Genomic DNA, 10,393 nt, shown 5'->3' with positions numbered 1-10,393 from the left:
AGCTTGGTTTGACACCATAAAAAAAGGCAAAATGAAAGGGATGTGTGTGCCCTTGATTTGGTCTTGCATTTAAAGACCTGCCATCCTGAGGTCTACGTGCTGTCTTTTGGTCCCGCTGCAAAACACACGCCTCACAGAGGACCTGAGCCAAAGCTCCTTGAAGTCAAAGCCCCCTAAAGATAATGGCAGTGCCTCACCTAAGGCGAATGTCAGATCAGGAATGGCACCCGCTCCTTTCAAGCTCTGTGTAACTCAGAGTCAATTTTCAGTGACAAAGCTTGTGAGTGTGTTGAAATGCAAGAGCTCGTTCAAAAGCAGCAAGCAAGTCACATACTTCTTCCCAGAGTAGGGAATGAGTAGCCGCCCAACACAAGCCACATGCCTCCTTGCTAACAAGCCTACTTACAGTATGAAATTTATGAACTTTCCTGTACGTTCTTAATGCTTCTATGCCTCAGGTCACCCACTTGCAAAAAGAATCTGATAATACCTACAAATTACACGTGCTATGAGGGTACAGCATGGTAATGCACTTGCAGATCACTACCTGAAAAGGTAATAACCGTTGTGTTCGTAAGTGCAACAGCATTACTATGTGGGTGGGCTGGCATCTGAGCAATTCTCACACAGCTCTAGGTTCAGTGTCATTTTCCATCACTCTTCCTTATTTTTCATACTGCAGAAATAGATGACATTTTTATATACTTCATGCAAGCAATTTCTAGAGGAACATGGCAATTTTCTCAGTGTCATCCACAATATACTGTGTTACCATCTGGATACCAAATGGAAGTAACACTCTGCCCAGTTATTAACTGTGAAAAACTCAGTAAAACGCTCAGCTCTTCCTTACAATCTTCACCAGGGCAAACATGCAAATAAAAGTCTAGACTTGCACGAGCCTTCTTTCCCATTTCAGTGTTTAGTTTGCTTCAACTCAAATTTTATTCAGCCTTTACAGCAGAACCTCGTACCATGAAACTTCAAGTTTCTCAGGCACTCCCTGCACCCAGACTAGCAAAAAGTCTCTATCTTTATCAGCAGCAGCAAGTACAGGATTCGGAAGCACCTGGCAGCCGAGGTGCCCTAGCACTCTCAACTCTAGCAGCAGCAAGAGATTTCACAGAAGTCACGTCCAGAGCACTGCAATTGCCCTCCAAGCACACGACAAAGATCTGTAAGGCCAATTGGTTTCTGATCCTCAGTGATGACAAGCAACAGAAAATCTCAGTGGTATCTGTAATAACAATTCACGCTAAATTTAGCATTTACTGTAAGGTTTGTGTTGTGGGAGTCTTGGAGTTTCAGGGTAGGCATTTCTTTTCAAGCCCTAAACTGAATTTCAGAAAGCTATGAGTGACTGGAAATAAAAAGAGTTGAAACAGGTAACTTTCATGATAGCAGTACAAGAAATTACATTTAACAAATTTTTTTCAGGTCCTGATATGAAAATCTGAGTCCAAAGTCATCACATCCTCAATTCTCTTTTCTGTAGCTGAGACCTGTTACAAAGTTATTTTATCAATATAAATTTCTATACAACAAAATGAAACTTATGCTTCATATTAGTGGCACAGAGGATGTAGGTGTGTTTGATTTGAAAATGCTTTTTCTTTTCTTTTTCCTTTTTTTTTCTCCCAAACTGAATTATCTGTTGAATGTACAACCTTTAAAAACAAAATAAATAAAAAGCTTTCTTTGCTCTCACTGTCACATTCTAGATTCCATTGCATTGTATGCGATCAAACCTGTTCAACATATTTACTTCTATTTGGGATTTAAAACAGTTAGCAACATACTAAATTTTGGATGCATTAAAAAATAAATCAAAAAACCCTCTAAATTTGTTTGCAGTATTTAGAAGAAATCAACTGACAAATGCAAACACATATTTGTGTTTCTTCAGTGACCAGATAGTGCTTTCTGTTCCAGCAACGGAAAGGTGCCTTCTGAGGGACCATTCACCTTCTCTCTGAACTGGCTCTGACTCTAATCTGCTCAGAATTAGCACCTGGATTTACGTTAGAGAAGGCTTCTAACAAACAAATTTTAGGTGAAAGGATATGAATATTTAGAGGGTATTTAAAAATTCCTCTGCACACAGCATGAAGATCTCTCCTCAGTTTTCTTTTTCTTTTTAAGATTATTCATGATCTGAGAAATTCAGCCTATGCCAGTAATTGAGAAGCATAAGAAATAAAAGGCACAAAAACATTGAAAAATTCAAGTGCTTGGCTTGAACCCTCACCTGACTACAGATCAGAAATTAAAGATCTTTGGGAAAAGTCGAGAGATGCCTGCACGACATGAGGCAGAAAGCTTACAGTGTCATTGATAAATGCCTGGCTATCCAGTTGAACGTAAATGAAGTGCAAATAGGAAAGCAAGTATTCATTCCCTCATGCCAGGAAACATTTTGTTAGGTTGTGGTCACTTTAGTCAGGACTCTGCTATCTTCTTCACGGGTAGCAGCTACCCACTACCTACTGTCACTCGTGCAAGTTCATGCCTCCCTCTAGTTACTCTCTGCTTCTCAGTTCTGCTGGCTGTGTGGAAGCCCAGCACAGTTCGGTCATTTTGCTTTGGGTTTTATTGAAAATAATATTTGGAAACCAAGAAGAACAGGGGAGTAGGATGCTGCCTCATGAAATAAACTTCCCCTGCACTGGCACAGAGGTGTGACAGTTCTCAAAGTCCACCATACTTGGACTTTGAAAGAAAAACAAACAGACAAAAGTTTAACCGCTGGAGAAAATCACAGACTGTGAAGTCGAAGAGACGGTTGTTGCTTTGTCTTACTAAACCGCAGCACTGCAGTTTTCATTTTCATACGTCAGGAACTGGTAAAGACCACAACATTTATGTAAGTGAGTTCTGACTCAGATGCATCCCCAGAAATCCCACTGAATCCAGCAGGATTTTGGTGAGCGGGAAGAATACAACCACCAATTCAGAGCAAGGTACCTGTCTGGCTGCCTGCATGGACTGTGTCGAGTTTTCTGCCTTGAGATTAAAGTAGCTGCAGGATACAACGGGCATTTCATGTCAATCTCTACTAACGCTGCCCTCGAGGACAGGGTTGAATGCAGAGTGTTCAAGAGATTGAAAAAGGGAGGGACACCATTATCATGACATTTACCACAAAAGCACTTCTACCCCTTCAGGAACCCTTGACAGTATACAATGAAGAATACAAGTGTCACAGCAATCTTCCACCTCTCCCAAGGACAGCAAACACATGCAGAGGTAAGTTCACTCTCTGCTCCCAGAAATCAGTGTACAGCAAAGATGAAAGGGACAGATAGTACTTTCTCAGTGGCTCAGCTGAAGTGAAAGCTCTCGCAAGGTCTTAGGCGAACCAGCACGTTTCTCTTCATTGTTATTTTTTCCAGTCCTGGAAAACTTGTTCACAAAGTAAAAAGCAGCCGGTGCTGTTTCACAGCCATGTCAGTGTAGCATCCCAGGTCACCGTGACCTTCAGCACATACGGGATCTTTCACTTTCACATGGACAGCAGATGTTGAGCCCTCTCTCCCTCTGATGTTCAAGGCCCTCAGGCTTTTGCACAACATCAGGCACTCAGCATCATGTGCATTTGTAAGACTCCCTTCAAGTTTTTGTTGTGAAACCTCCACATTTACTGTAGCTGTTGCAGCAAACATCACACTCCATTAATTTCTGTGCTCAACCCTGTTGACCTGAATCTTCACGGGATTGCAAATGCAGTTTAGATTTCATCACTGTCTTTTTCTACAGCAGTCCCCTTTCAAGCTGAAGCAACTAAGACAGCACTTCAGTTTGATTTATTACATCTTGGCATCTGTTGACTGTACTCACTTTTAGAGCATAAAATGCTCAGAACAGCTATTCGTATTCTTATTCTAAAAGTCTGCTTCGGAAAGCACAACAGAAATCTGGGGTGTAAATAGCATCAATTGGATGAACCTGAGGCGTACAGCAAAGAGGACAAAGAGTGTACAAAAGAGGCAGCAAGAGCTCATGCATCCTCTCTGAAGGGAGGGATTCTGCATGGCAAAGAAGGGAAAGCACGAAGCTGTGATTTCTGAAACCCGAGGCCAGACTCCCAGTCTGAAATGATGAATCCATCTGCAGTTTGCCTCTGGTCCCTGTAAGTTCTAGATTTCCCCTTTAGTGCCTGGATAAGAGAATTTAAGATGATTCCTGAAAATGAGCTGAGATCTGTTCCTGTATTTCGGTATTAGTCCATGGAGTCACAGATGGGAGTATGCCAAGGAGGAGTCCCTAAATGCATAATGCAGAGAATGGGTTGTACACAATGCAGGGTCATGCCATCTTTAACAGAACAGGATTTCTTCCTTCTCAAAGGACAGAAAAATCTTCATTTCTTCCAGTTAACACAAGCACTCGTAATTCAGCCTTGCGTGGACAACTAATGGGGCTCAAACAATGTAACCTTCCATTACCAGGACCCTGATTCATATAACACCCCACACACACACCCTCCCATACCACCTGCATGAAAGAAATTTCAAAATAGCTCCAAGACCAAGACACCTGGGAAAGTCCAAGGAGAAGCCTGGCAGGAGAAGCCCTCCCGACATTTCCCTCATCAGTGCAGAGAGTTTGCACCCTGCAGATTAGGTGCACCCATGGGCACACATGGCATCAAGCTGAATAGACAGAAAGCGTGCAGCTCTCTGGGAACCACTGCCACGTTCCCCACAGGGTCCACGGCCACACCATCTCATGGAAAACTGTCCCCATGTCATGTGTCGAACAGAAAGAGGGGAGAGAGCACTCTTCGACAGTGCAGCAATAAGGCTGATCAAAGGAATCAAAATTAACTTCCCATATTAACTTTTAAAAGTGATACCGATACTACTGGAGAGAGACCAGTGGAGGGCTACTAAGATGGTGAGGGGACTGGAGCATCTCCTATGAGGAAAGGCTGAGGGAGCTGGGCTTTTTTCATCTGAAGAAGAGAAGGCTGAGAGGGGACCTTATAAATGCTTATAAATATCTTAAGGGTGGGTGCCAGGAGGGTGGGGCCAGACTCTTTTCAGTGGTGCCCAGTGACAGGACAAGGGGCAAGAGGCACAAAGGGAAGCACAGGAAGTTCCATCTGAACATGAGGAAGAACTTCTTCCCTCTGAGGGTGACGGAGCCCTGGAACAGGCTGCCCAGGGAGGTTGTGGAGTCTCCTTCCCTGGAGATATTCAAGACCCGCCTGGACGTGGTCCTGTGCAGCCTGCTGTAGGTGACCCTGCTTTGGCAGGGGTCTTGGACTAGATGATCCTCAGAGGTCCCTTCCAACCTCTATCATTCTGTGATTCTGTGAAAAGATACTTGGTACTCTAAGAAAAAAGAAGTGATACCAAAGAAAAGACGCTTGGTACTTTGCCTACTCTAAGCCGCGGCGGCTTACTTGCAAATGATAAAAGAAACCGGAGGGGACGTATTTTTCAAGTGTAGGCATTTATATCTCAGAGGGGAGACATCATCCCTTCCTGACTGTATTTTGTTAAAGTGAAGACAGCCATTGGTTTGATGGCATTATGATTTTAGAACCTAGGGGGAAACAGTCTCCTCACTTGGCTGCTCGTAACACGTGAATAAGCAGCCCAAAGTAAACAACACGTGGCCTTGTGTGGTCTTTGTGCTCTTCATATGAGGCTGGTATTTCACTCGCATCGAGGAAGCGACAGGAAGTGGGGAATTCTGCATAGATACAGATCTTGCGCTTTCCTAACAAGCTCTGGAAATGCAGTGTGTTTGGGGAAAAAAATATTGCTGTTCCAGATGGGAAACACAAAAAAATACATCTCGACACATAGGATGAATTAATACTCCTTCGAGTCACATAACTGAAGTGTTTTGATGTAGCCATATTCACAAAATTTCCTGACTTTTTCATAAGCATTTGACTGTTCACGCGTCAATGGAGTACTAAACAATTCTAAACTGCAGTGTTAAAGGAGTTCCTGAAAGCAACATAACTGCTGTATTATTTGGAAATATAGTTCATGGTGTGCAGCAGTTGCTCACATAAATCATCCAGTTAGGGAAGAGAAATAGAGCTCCAGCAGGTGAAAGGGCTCAGCACAGCAGGGTCTGTGTTCCCTTTGCTGTGGCACTGCAGGCAAGGATCCTGGAGAATGATGACTGTTTAACACATGGCTGCCCATTTTCAAATGAATATGGGGGTGGAAAGTTCATGTCGGTTTTCTTAACCGTCACTTGCTTACTCGACCCAGCACACCCTGCCTACACCCGGCATGGCAGGGGACACACACAAACCATTTACTCAGCATGTTTTCCAACTGCCCACTCCCTTTCCCTACCACACAACTTCTCTTCCACATCACCCATCCATGTCCCCATCTCTCTGACTCTTCCTCTGCACGGTCTCCACCTCCAGACTGCCAAGGCATTCAGTCCAGCTCAGCCAAAAGCCCGGAGAGGATTGCTACCTCCACGTAAGTTTGCTGGCTCCCTCTGCCCCATGGGCTCAGCTCCATGCTCTGTGTATCGCACAGGCAAGAGGACACTGGCTACTCTCATATCAAGTCCTTCAATCATGAACTGAAAATGTAAACGAGAAGCTGTTGCTTTGAAAGTTGGAACTCCGGTAGTCCCTACCTACATTTCAGAGTTTACCTCCTCCTGCAGTAAAGCTCCCGCCACCTTCTCCATCCATGAGTCTTGTCTGTCTCTTTTGATTCCTCCCATGTTATCTCATTTTCACCATCAATTTCCTTCACAAACCAGGTTGTCAAAGCACCCCCTTCAAACCCCTCTAAAACTCACCTACTTGGCTATGGGGGTTAGGGGGAAGGGAGATAGGAAAGAGATTTTACGGAAAGTCTAAGTAAAAGACAACGAAAAATACCCACATGCACACGTTACTCAGCACCACACACCCATATTACTCGTCCATATGCCCTGTGGCTTTTCTCTGACATTGCTGGTTATAAACACAGCGCGTCACATCAAACCACATTGCTGTGTTCTTGCTGGGGCAGGACAGTGTCTGTCCATAGCGAGATATCGCGCATTTTCCTGAGCCCTGAAATAGAAATCACACCCCATACATTTGTGAAGTGCACTCAGCCGGGACAGCGCTGCAAAGCTCCGAGCTTCCCAATACCTCCCTCCAAGAAAAAGCTGCCAGAAATGGTCCCTTCTTTCTACCGAAAGACAAACTCCCTTCGCCGCAGCTCCCTGGGGGTGCAGCTCAGCCCCTTGTCCCCTGCTGGCAGCAGCGCTGGGGCTGGTGCAAGGCACATTCCAGAACGCTTCCAGCCAGTGCACCCTGTGCTTCTAACTCTCTTCCTTTTCCTAAGACATGGTTTAGCCAGACTTAATTTTTTTTTTTTTTTAATAGTTGCTCATTCTCGAGCAGAGATGGGTGCATCTGTTCTGGAAGGTTCCCTACCCAAGTCCTCATTGCCTGGTATATCTTACTTGCATTAGAGCTCAGACCTAGAAAATGTTTGTCTGAAATCATCTGTAAATAATAGATTAAAATAAAAAACTGCATGCAGATTTAATTGCTGTGGGTATAATAATCTCAGCATTAGGATTAGCTAGCAGCATAAGCATAAAAAAAAACAAAAAAACCCCAGTTATCTGGGATTAATGAGTCTTGACAATTAAGCTTTACGATTTGCTGCTGAACCAACAAACAAGTCTAAAATACGTCATTATTTTTTCCTAAATCCAAGAACTAACGAGATAAAATAAAACAAATTCCCATCAATGTTGTGGTCTATTGTAAATTTTTTTTCTAAATATCAAACTGATTCTCTGAATACTACAGCAGAAGATAACTAAAGAGTCGGCAGCACAAAATTGCCATGAGACTTAGGTGACAAGTTGTGCCAGGCTGCAGGCTGGAGGCAGCAAGAGCAGAACAGCCTTGTTCTGGTCTCCTGCGTGATGTGGGAGTGAATAAAACAAAACTAATCTCTTCCAGTTATGAGAAGGATAAAAAGGAGCTGCAAAATCATTCAGAACAGGTCACAGATCAGAAACCCCTGAGGATGCCATGCCAATTTTTTTGAACTACAGTTTCTAGAAATTCTGCAGGGGTCAGACTTTTGTTGTTGCTGACTGTTGAACTTGAAAAACACACTACTAAATCAGGAGCTCAGTTGCTAGAGAAGCAGCGGATTTAATGGTTGATGTGGAGGCCAACTACCTTTGGCGCTGGCGGGGCTCTGCCCTGCCTCTGCCGCAGCCCACGCTGGCTCCCCCGGCTCTCTTCGGAGGCAGGGCCGGGCTGACGAACCTCACTGGATCCCGAAAGTTCCCAGTAGGAAGTTCACAGCCCCTGTGCTTTCTTGCAGACTCCCACTACACTTGATTTCAAGGAAAGAAAGCATCTGTTCTATTACAGCCAGCCACCAAGCACAGGCTCAGCCTGTGAACTGCTCATTTCCGTTAGACACAGCAAATCCTCACGGGGTCATTTCCCACTGAAGTCGCTGGGTTTGTTTGTTTTTCTATAAGGTGAATCATGTTCTGCCCTTTGGGCTTAATACCTCAATTCTTTTCTAGATAAGATTCCCACTAACTCGGGTCTGTAAGATGCGAGTCTCATAGCCTCGTGTTCCATCGATACCAACAGCAACAAAGGTTGGTCACCTCTTCACAGTGCCCCAAAACACCCTATTTGTGTTACTACAAATCTGTCCCCTTTGCAGACATTGCTGTAGCACCTCCAGGTCTCACAGTTTAATGTTTGCCCGTCTGTGGCACAGCCCCGCCATCACCTCCCTCTCAAACACCCAGACCCTCTCTTCGGCACTCTGCAAACCACAACAGGCTTCAATACTTCATACGGAGGAAAGCTGTAAAAGGTCCTGTCTCGTCATCGGAAATCTCAGTGCGGGGAAGCCTAGGTCATTGCCAAAACACTGAGCTGTCCTTTTAGGTTTTTTGGTGTTGGGGTTTCTTTTCTCCCTTTCTCCCCGCGACTGGTTTCAGGATCTGATCAATCTCAAAAAGGAATAAAAGATAAGGACGTTGATTCGGGTATCCAGTGCTCAGACACTTCAAACAAATTGCTCAGCTCCTCTCTGCAATTTAGCTCAGGAAAGCAGCCAACTTGCTAAATTAATTATTTTAGAAGTCTTATGAGTACGGTAAGCCTAGGCTTTGCCCCCTGATTTATTACCAGTTTCATTTCATTTCTCTTATCTTCCTCAGCCCTTCATTTCAGAGCTGGTCAAGTTTCAGCCAAGGGGGTTCGCTGTCACATGGAACACCCCACATGCTAGACTAGCGCTACAGACTGCACTAGCGCCCTTAAAAACAGCAACTCCAGCAGCAGTGAGCCACCACGTCCCTAACGCAGGCCAGCTCGGACTTCCCTGTCACCCCATGTTGCCATGGCTACGAGCGATGCTCAGAAACCATCGCTGCCACGGAGATGAGATTGCCATGACACCGAGAATGCAGGAGGCTACGCTGGGCAGGTAACACACGCCAAATACTGGATGTCATGATTTCATTTAATAAGGGAATATCATGTAGCCACTTACAGGTAGGTAACGCAGAACTTTCATAGTGTTTCTGTTGAATTAAACTTAGGAGAGGTCTTAATCTAACTTTAAAAGCAAATGGCAAAACCGCAGGATTTTGTCAACAAAACAAATTACAGACAAAATATACTGGATTTCTACTGTTACAACAATAAAGTGGAAACAATTAATATGCACTAAACACAAGTAAAAAACAAATGAGGATCCCTTATCTCTATATTAACTACGTATTACTGCCTTTCTAAAGATTAAGGTTAAAGGTTTCCCAGTGCAAGAGAAACCAAGCAAGAAGCAAACTCCTCTGTACCAGGATTTTTAATACTGGAAATTTGTCCATGGCTGAGGATGTCCGGGCCTCAGCCTGTGTGATCCACAAGCACGCTTAAGCAGGACCCATGTTATCAGCTCCCCTCATTTTACTACATGTCTTGCAGTACTGAGATACTAATTTCATGCTACTCAGTTGTTGCCAAGACACCATTCACACTTCTGATTCCCCGTTAGCATCAGCTAATAATCTTCTGCTGGCTGTTTTTCAAAGAGCTCCAGAAGGATTCAAGGCTGCTACAAAATAAGAACAAGGCAAGAGAGAAAAGCTGCTTGTTCTTGCAGTCAAAAGAAGCATAGCCTACGGCTTTTGCATGCCTCAGATAACTAGCAAACCAGAAAATAAAACCCCAAATCTGTTACTGTCTTAAGTCTAATCACTTGGGGATCCAAGTTGTGATTTTTGAATAATAACTTGCTTGGAGTTAGGAAGAGCAATAAAACTCTAAAAAAGCAGACATGACCACAAGTTCCCCTGCTTCCACCCTCTTCTCCCTCAAGTGTTAAGCAAGATTTCTCTCTGCTTACATCCACAGTCA

This window comes from Opisthocomus hoazin, chromosome 4 (assembly GCF_030867145.1).
Source record: "Opisthocomus hoazin isolate bOpiHoa1 chromosome 4, bOpiHoa1.hap1, whole genome shotgun sequence".
NCBI classification, from domain to species: Eukaryota; Metazoa; Chordata; class Aves; order Opisthocomiformes; family Opisthocomidae; genus Opisthocomus; species Opisthocomus hoazin.
Note: the sequence above shows the minus strand (reverse complement) of the source record.